Genomic DNA, 10019 nt, shown 5'->3' with positions numbered 1-10019 from the left:
TAAAGTTGTTACATTTCTTATTAGGTCAGTTACAAAAAGAATTGACAACCAAGTTTATATCATTTTATCAACTCCATGTCATCATACTCCAATACAGCATATCATCATTGGAAAGCGTGTATCTCCTCATCTCTGCTGCCATCTTGTTACTCTTAACTAGGTTAAGACACCTCTCCAACTCTTTTAAATAATTTAGGAGCTGAGACCTAGTCTTGACACTTGAAACCTTTATGAATCACACTTATTCTTAAGTCCAAGAATAAGAGTAAAATTACGTCATTCTTAGAATTTTGACACACTTAAGACTAAAATTTTACTTAGGGCCTTTATACATATGGGCCCAGATCAGTTAATTACAGCTGATCACAATTAAGTTCCCAACTAAGGACCACATCATTTCTAGCATTACTAATGCTTGTTATAGAGATTTAAAAGGACAGGTACATCTCCCCCACTGGTTAACTCCAGCTGGTTCTCCTACTGTCACTAACCTGTCAGCTCACCCTAAAATAGGTGTCCTGGATGCAAATAGGAGCCTAATGCTAAGTGACACACTGATGGATATCCACGTTAATTCAGAGCCACAGAATGACTGTCACTTACACCAGAACATTTAGCCACCTCCTGTTTCATTCAGTGTTTCCCTGTCTCTCATTCGACTCTGCTGTGAGATCACCCCTATCCGCTTGTAACCTTCAAAGCCCAACTAAGGATGGCACTTTGATCTGTCTTCCAGAGCTTAGGAATGAAATGCATGACAGAGAGTTGGTTGAGGAGCGAGAGAACGAGGGAGGGAGTGAGAGTGACAGGTAATGACAGTGGCTACATGCGCTGACCTTTAGAGCGATCACAGAAGCATGACGGCAAGGCTCAAGGTGACAGAGAGAAGAGGGAATTTGGGGGTGGCCGGGAGTTTGGGGATGAGGTGTGGGACCGTATGCCTGGAATCAGTGCATTGTGGGTTGTTAAAATGGGTAAAAACTGTGTTTTGCACCAGTGTGGAAGATAAAAACACTTGCTCTGTTACCTTGTGAGCTGCCGATCTAGACAGCATTTTCAGTGTTCCAAACATACTGACTACTAAGACAGCATTTTTCCAAACTTTTTGTACTTTATACACCACCACAGCACCATCAGTAAGGAATAAGTACCCTTTAATCAACACCAAACCAGACATGGGTTCATTTAAACATCTGAATCACTGTGGCATCATAAACATTTATTCAGCAATGATAGCCTATACTTAAAGGGTTAGTTCACCCAAAAATGAAATTCTGTCATTTATTTCTCACCCTCATGTCCTTACACGTTATCTTTGGAACACAAATGAAAATATTTTTGATAAAATCCGATGCCTCCATTGACAGCAAGATAATTAACACTTTCAAATGCCCACAAAGCTTCTAAAGACATATTTAAAACAGTTCATGTGACTACAGTGGTTCTACCTTAATGTTATGAAGCAATGAGAATATTTTTTATAAAAAAAAACAACAAAAAAAAAACTACGTATTCAACAATATCTAGTGATGGGCAATTTCAAAACACTGCTTCATGAAGCTTCGAAGCTTTACGAATCTTTTGCTTCGAATCAGTGGTTCAGAGCATGTAACAAACTGCCAAAGTCACGTGATTTCAGTAGACGAGGCTTCTTTACTTCATAAGTGTTTCGAAATGTCAATGGTTCACCACTTGGGGGCGCTCCGAACCACTGATTCGAAACAAAAGATTCATAAAGCTTCGAAGCTTTATGAAGCAGTGTTTTGAATTCGCCCATCACTATTCTCGTCGCTTCATAACATTAAGATTGAACCACTGTAGTCACATTAACTGTTTTAAATATGTCTTTAGTAGCTTTCTGTGCATGAATTGATCTTACAGGTGTGGAACGACATGAGGGTGAGTAATTAATGACAGAATTTTTGTTTTTGGGTGAACTAACCCTTCGAGTGAGTCGGTGTTAATTCGGTATAATTCAGTAATGTATTCAGTGCGTTCACTCGTAAACAACGCGTTTTGAATCTGACGAATAGCCCTATTTCACTTAATGAAAATTAGTCAGAGCGGGTACTGAATCAACATATGATTTACTAAAACAGAATTAGTTCACCCCAAAATAAATACTCCGTCAATATTCCATTCCAGTCATTTGGTTGAGTCTCTGAATGTTCGGTAGAAAGACGTGTTTACTGTTTTCCTGTGATTACATAAGAACGTCTTTTTCAGACTGATTATGTTTATAATTTCTAAAACTTTCCAGGTACGGGTTATGCTTACCAAATTGGGACTGACAGGACTTCTTTTAGCAAAATCTCACGGTGTTTGCTGTTCACTGCTCCCTACCCTGCAACATCAAATGCAGAAGAAACTTGGATCGTGCATAAAGATCTCTGACGCATAGAGGAGTTTGATGTATGATGAAATAATATACTTACGTATATAAATATAATACAAATTACCATACTTTACATGCATGTATAAAACTTTATTTATATGAAATATATTAATTTAATTAATATAACCTGTTATATTAGAAAGCCCTAATTATTCAAATATAACATAACATAATATATTAATTAAACTACACACACACACACACACACACACACACACACACACACACACACACACACATTATGTCTGTAAAGTCTGTTGTGCATCAATACAGGCATTTATAAATCAGGACTCAACAGCACATGGCTTCAGTGATTGGTTAATTAACAGAGGCCATGTGCAAATCAATAAGCAGCTAGTTGAAGAGCAAGGACTGAGCAAATAAAATTGGGGCATATATGGCAAACCAGGGAAAGAATTGTAAACAATGACAAACAAACAAATAATAATCTTTAATACACTTCTCATATACACAATGCAACATAATTTTGACGTCACAACAGCAACTCGCTTAACAGATTTCCAAGTGATCAGTGGTTTAGTGCGTTCCATTTAAACCTTTTGCAAGTGTTCCGCCATTAGTGGCCACTCGTGCAATGTAAGCAATGACGTACATCTGAGTGAATGAGACGGGCATAAAATTAGAGTTAAACACAGTCACCTATGTCATTTGCAGTGCCCTTCAAACTGAACATGTACAGGCTGGATTCTCACTTAAGTTGGCTGAAGTCCACTTCACAGGGCACTCACAGTTGATTGAAACTCACATTTTCTTCATGGAAAAAAATCCCATAATGCAGTGCAACAAGCTAATTGGGAAAAAAACATCTAGGTTAGCTGAGAAATTTGTTGGTATTGCATGAAAAATAATTAAATTTCTAATAAACAGGTATATTAAATAGGTCATTTTTAAATAGCATTTTTATGCACATTAATGGGCTTTGCTAAGCAGCACGCAAACATCAAAACAATAATACCTACTGGAATTAGTCGAATTTCCCATGCTCACGTGAGGAACATTATTTGTGTTTCTCATGGACTGCTGCCTGCAAGAATGTTTTAAATCGCTTATGAAGTTCCTCTTAAGGTTAAGATGCTGCCTTAAAAAGTGACTGCTCATACAGGTGTATCAAAGGACTGAGGAAACACTAACAGACTTTCAATGCAGAAACAGAAATTAAGATATGTTTTCTTGCGATTATTTCACCGTACACCACCTTTTTCGGACTGCAAAATTACATTTTCAATCACATTTACTGTGGCACTACTTAATTGTCATAAATCAAGTAAAAAATGACAGAATTCGTCTACACAACAGACTCACGCAGAATCCGGCGCCTCGTTGCTAGGAGACACGTAACAAAAAATCGGCTCAAAATACCAAAAGATTGTTTTCCTCCAACTGGATAGATCCCTAAACTCTATGAAGCTATTAGAGTTGTCAAAAGTACCGACTTCGGTACCAATCGATAGTGAAATTTTAAAAATGTGAAGCTTTGAGTGCTGTTGAGTGGATTTGTAAACTCCTCTGATTGGCCATTGTGTTCACGCACTCATTGGATATGTCTGTGATTGGCTGTGATTGGCTAACACTGTGACATGGAAGTGTGTGAACTTTAAAGCGTTTTGAAAGCAGGCGTCTATCAGGGGACCGGCCCGCGATAGATGCCTGCTTTCAAACGCACCCATGTGTATCCTTGTATGTGCTCAGTGAATAGCGTCATTGATGACTATTTACAATGTTTTTGAAGCGTTGATCATAGTAGCCAATCATAGACATATCTGATGAGTGCGTGAACACAATGGCTATTCAGAGGTGTTTACAAATCTGCTCAACAGCACTCAAAGCATCACATTTTTAAAATTTCAGTACAGACGCGGTACTGAAGTTGGTACTTTTGACAACTCTAGAAGCTATAAAAAGCAAAAAAGTGCTCATCATACACAACCCAGACTGCCTAGAATCTGCAGGGTCCAACTTTCAGCAACTAGCGTCGATTTCTCCAGACTGTAAAGCGGGCAAAAATCTGGGCAAACGTTATCTAGAGTACTCCAGCCTTAAGATGCACAAAAGAAATTTGAGGAAATTAAATGAACAGCTAAGTACATGATCAGTGATTGCAAGACGATCACAGAGTATAATAGCCTGGGACAAGATGCTGATTCACAGGTAAAAGTGAGAGAAAACGATGATACAGAAGGAAAAAGGAGCGAGAAATAGGAGAGGAGACAGGGCTTGTCCAGCTGAAGTCCCTGGTGAGGTTTTAAGTCGCTTGGCCTCCTGTCACTTCTGACAGCCTCGAGCAAACACTCCCCTCCCTTCCCCTCTCCCCTCCAAAAAGCCCACCACCCCGCTGCTCCCCCGTTTGGCCCAGGCCTCAACAGCAGCCCAGTTGTCTGACCGAGCCTATAGAGGTTTCAAAGGAGGACGGCTGGAATACTAAGAGAGCGAGCATAGATTTTCTGCTGAAATGAGGGGGGGGTTGGGATGAGGAGGAGATTGAGCTCGGCTACCCACATCAAACTCTCCTCTTCTTTTTACTCTCTTTCTTCCTCTGCCTGCACTCTAGAGGGACCCTCTGTTTGTCAGCCAACCAGTCGAGCGTCTCCGCCTAAACCCCCCTTTCTCTCTCTCTCTCTCTCTCCTTTAATCTGCCTTCACTCTTGTTACGGTTAGCGGAGGAAACAGCCTGTTGATAAAAGCAGTAACGGAAAGGGAGTGAGAGATGCTGCTTTGTGAGAAGTGATGGAAGCTAAAGGTTCCTTAACTGAGTGAGTGACTCCACTGCTTTGGGGTGCAAAAGAGGAAGAGAAACGGGTGCAACTAATTGCACCAAAGAGACGTTCCTAATAAGACAGACAAAGGGTGTGTAGAATTCCAATGAGATGGCTGATAGAGAGTGTGTGTGTAAGGGGAGGAGGAAATAACCTGTGATTCGGCAAAAAAAAAAAAAATGCACAGTATTAGAATTTTGCTTGAAAGAATTTCTTTAGAACTAAGAAACGTTTATTGATATAAGAGGTACAGCATCCGATTTTTATGCTAAAATGAGAGAGAGCTTTCTCTAAAAACTTAAAATCAACATGAAACCACATTCGCAACCCATTTTCTTTTATAATGTGATGTATTTCTGAGTGAAACAGGATATTTAATGAAAAAATTAGATAATGTCAGACGAATAGAAAAGGAACTTCAGTGAGTTATTTGATTTTAGTGAAATTTGTGAAGAAAAATTACTATGGAAAACATTTTTTCATTAGAATATCATTCTACAATGATAAGATCATGATTATTATGAATACAACCATATGTAGTAGGAAAGTAAACAGGGTCAATTTTGATTTGATGTTGATTTTAGGGTGTTAATTTTGATGCTGCACAATGACACTGTCCACTGTCACAGGCTCATTCTCTTGTCTTCATCCCTGACCCTTCTAATTTCAGGTTCTTCCTGTGGTTTTCTGCACCTGTAGCATCTACATCCCCTCCCTCTCAAGCTCTAAAGTGAGCGTAAATGTGAATACCAATGCACAAGTACACACACATGCGTAGTGAATTATGGATCCGCACGGCTCTAAGACTCTGAGGTAATGCTTCAATGCCACTCATTTATCTCTAATCAATGCAATACATGCTCAGAATCAACTGAAATCAAACCCTCTGTCTTGTTTTGAGCATTCAGAAGTTTAAAGATTTACCGCCCACTGTCTTAAAAGTATATGTTTCGTCTGATATTAGAAAGCCCGATTGTTTATCAAAAATGAGTTGAAATCAGACATATAAATGAGCTGTGTTCCAAATGTTTCAGCCCAATTTTTTTGACTATAAATTTAGGTAGGGCTGTCAAAGTAAAAAATAAATAAATTCTATCTATCTATCTATAGAAAGTTCTGTTATGAAACTCTAGATGGCACAGGCTAATAGGTCCTTTAACTCTCACATAGTTATAAATAGGGCACGGCTGATTGGTTCCTGCTGCATCAGTAGCCAATGAGCTTGCGTGCTCAACCTTCAAATACTTGGGTAGCATTTGCCTTAGCAGTGCAGAACGCTTCCAGAAACCCTCCACCTTCCCCAGCTCCACCTGTATAGATCTGCTATCATGTATGCTATATTGTACAACAGCAGCATGTCTTACTTGTTCACAGCAGTGTGTCGTGTATGTATTGGCAGAAGCAAGTCCCATACTTCCTCTGCAGCAGCAGCAATAAAAGCAGCAGTGTAGCAGATCTATTCCACCAAGACCAAACATATCAACATTGTCACATCCATTACCATGCCAAACACATGAGAGTTGTCATGACAGAAATATATATATATATTATTGTTATCTCTGCATATATGCATATTTTCTATATAGCAATATTGTCTATTTTATTCTGTCGTGTTTATAGTCTGTGGAGAAGCATTCAAGTAAGTAGTAGTAAAGATTTGTATTGCACTTTGTACACAGTACTTGTACATATGTGATCCTGGACCACAAAACCTGTCATAAGTTGCAGGGGTTTGTAGCAATAGCCAACAATACATTGTATGGGTCAAAATTATCAATTTTTCTTTTATGCCAAAAGTCATTAGGATATTATATAAAGATCATGTTCCATGAAGATATTTTGTCAACTGTAAATATATCAAAAATTTATTTTTGTGAGTGGATATGCATTGCTAAGGACTTTAAACTTTTTGTGCCCTAAGATTCCAGATTTTCAAATAGTTGTCCAAATATTGTCCAACTTATTTATTCAGCTTTCAGATGATATATAAATCTCAATTTAAAAAAAATGACCCTTATGGTTTTGTGGTCCAGGGTCACATACAGTATGACAATAAATTACTTTGACTTGACTTGACATCATAGAAGGGGGTCCTATGCAAGGTGATCATCATATTTAGGGTCCTTTGCATTGAAAATCTTAAAAAGCCTTGGGTTTTCCCTATTGTTGTTCCTATGGGCTCCACATTTAAATCTCTTCAAAAACAGTCTTTATCGAGTTAGGAAAATTTGACAGTTTGTGAAGATGTTTGCTTCATTATTATGAAGGCAACAAGGGATCAGTCGTTCTTAAGGAAAAACCTCAGCTGCACGATCGAGGGCCGATATTAGACATGAATTTCAAAATGGGCCATTGGAATTCTGTCATGGTTTGATAATCCAGAGAACCGGCTTACTTGACCTTGGTCCTCGAGGGTAGGAGTGCCTTAAGATTTTTCCTCCGGCAAATCTGCGCACCACTGAGATCAATCAATAATAATTTGGATACAACTCATCTAGCTGAATCTCTTACACGCAGTATTGCCAGTCTGGAGCTGCGACACAGCGGTGTGGGGGTTTTATCCAAGAGACGGTGTGAATGGGAGCAGAAGAGCCAGAGCCCATGCTCCTCATTGACTTTAAGAGCACATAGACTTTGATTTTCTTCACACACACTTTGCGTTTGAAAGATTCATAAATTCAAATCTGCTCCTGTGGTCCCTCTCTCCCCATCAGTCTCAGTGTTTCTCTGACAGGTTCTGCCGAAATCCCAGGCACATGCTGCCAACCTCCACCTTGCTTCCATTCGCCTTCTCCAACCCAGCACCCCTCACGTTGATCTCTCTCTCTCCTCTGTGCTCTCAGAAGCTGCGGGCTGTGTCCAGCCGCCCACAGCTCGCCCCACGTGCGTGTGTGGGGGGGATTAGAGGGGAGAGTGGGCCTCGATCGATTTCTAGAGCTGTTATATGACAAGTCAGGTCTCAGCTCTGCCTGTTTACAGCACATTCGCAGCAAGCCTTCCCACTTTGAGCAATATCAGACAAATTGTTTGTTGTGAGCGCACGTACATGTTAGAGTGTTTGCTTTTGCTCTGAGGCATCCGAGTGTGTTTTCTCATTTAAAATCCGTTCTCTAAGGTTTAGGAATATTACAGTATGCTTAGGATTGGTTTTTTACCTCTAATTGTGGATGGTAAATGCCTTCTGTGTGGTACCCATGAGAATACCCTTGAGTTTGAATCATTGTTATTTGCCCATTCGTGATGTGGGGGGAGTTTATGTGTGCGCGAGCGTGCCAACAGATTGAATTGGAACGCTTTCTGAGGGTTGTTTTAGCAAATGCAGTGCATCTGGAGGGAGGCGTCCCCCAACTGTAGCAGGTGGATTGGTGACGATGGGATGGGGGGGGTCCAACCCGATTCATCCTCGAGCGCGCTATGCTTGCGACCTGCTTCCATACAAAGCCCCCCCCCAACCTTAACCCCCCAAAACAAACACCCCCCCCCATTGTTTGAAGTGCCACAGCACTGAGACGTCACCCGGGCCGTTTGGTGAAGATTAGAACTGACAATGTAGCTTCCCCCTCTGCCTTGATCAATCAGCCAGTCACCAGATCAGATCTAATTCGAACTGAATGCTGTTGGCTGGAGTGAGCTGTTTGCACCCTTCATCGTGGCAAAGGGACTTTGTTGTAAAAAGAATGTCTTTACATATACTAATTAAAGACATTTAATCTTTTAAATAGATAGTGCACTCAAAAATGAAATGAAAATGTTGGTTCAAACCAGTATGACTTCTTCTGTGGAACACAAAGTAAGATATTTTGAAGAATTTTGGGGTCCAAACAACATTAGACCCTGTTGACTTTCATGACTTTCACCAAAAAACACAGACATTATATATATATATATAAAAAATAGATTTTACATATATATAATACATTTTAATAAATATCTTTTTTGTTTTCCAATGAAGAAAAAAAAGTGATGCAGGTTTGGAGCAACATGAGGGTAAGTAATTTTGGGGTACACTATCTCTTTCATTTTGCATGCTTTGCTTTATAGTTCCTTGATTCCATTATTCATGGTGCCTCAGTAAACCTATAATTAAAAAGCTGTGACAGATTAAAGGGAACCTTTGCAAGAAGACCTTTTGGCATATATTCCTCAGCTCATAGCTAATTTGTGTCTGAAAATTAGCTGGACCACAGGACAAAAAAGATCAGCCTTTTATTTCTACTACAAAATGTTCTCAGCCCCTCAGGCAGTGTATTCAGCTCTCCACACACATCGCTGTTCTTGCGGCTCCTCCCTGGGGCACACATGTGAAGTACATTTGATTGTCAGGTACTCTGATTATCTTTATCAATGCCGCAGTGATTCCATCATTGCAAACTTGCTTCTGATAGTGGTAGAACATGGTTGTGACCAGCCACCTTTGTTTGGGAAGTGTTTTTTTTTTTTTGAGACTGTAATGAAATTCCTTTGTGAGAAATAAACTACCTTTCCTATAGAGTCAGTGTGAGCGACATAATACATACAGTGGGTACGGAAAGTATTCAGACCCCATTAAATTTTTCACTCTTTGTTATATTGCAGCCATTTGCTAAAATCATTTAACGAGTTTGTTTGCCCATATAATCTTTAGGGTATTAGGTGTTAGCTAATTTGGCTTGTTGTCCACTGAGGAGGGGCTCGATGAAGCATCTTCAACTCGAGCTCTGATACACCCCCAGTAAATAAATATAGGATGTGATTACATAGGGCAAGGTACCTGAAATGAAGGTGGAGTTTGGGGAGGTGGAGGGATGCTGAAACAGCTGAGACTGAAGAGAGGTAAGCAGCTGCTTATATACTCTGGCTGTTGATTGGAA

The 10019-nt window shown here is 39.8% G+C and overlaps 1 long non-coding RNA gene across 1 annotated transcript; it reads right to left on the bottom strand.

Annotated features, from left to right (window-relative positions):
* Positions 1–2830: 2830 nt before the first annotated feature.
* Positions 2831–3903, bottom strand: LOC125260365. The gene is made up of 2 exons (XR_007183027.1): positions 3109–3903; positions 2831–3010 (listed from the first exon to the last, which is right to left on the bottom strand). It is a non-coding gene; the product is annotated as an uncharacterized LOC125260365 (long non-coding RNA).
* Positions 3904–10019: the final 6116 nt, after the last annotated feature.

This window comes from Megalobrama amblycephala, linkage group LG24 (assembly GCF_018812025.1).
Source record: "Megalobrama amblycephala isolate DHTTF-2021 linkage group LG24, ASM1881202v1, whole genome shotgun sequence".
Classification (NCBI taxonomy): domain Eukaryota; kingdom Metazoa; phylum Chordata; class Actinopteri; order Cypriniformes; family Xenocyprididae; genus Megalobrama; species Megalobrama amblycephala.
This window is presented reverse-complemented; position numbering and strand designations above follow the sequence as displayed.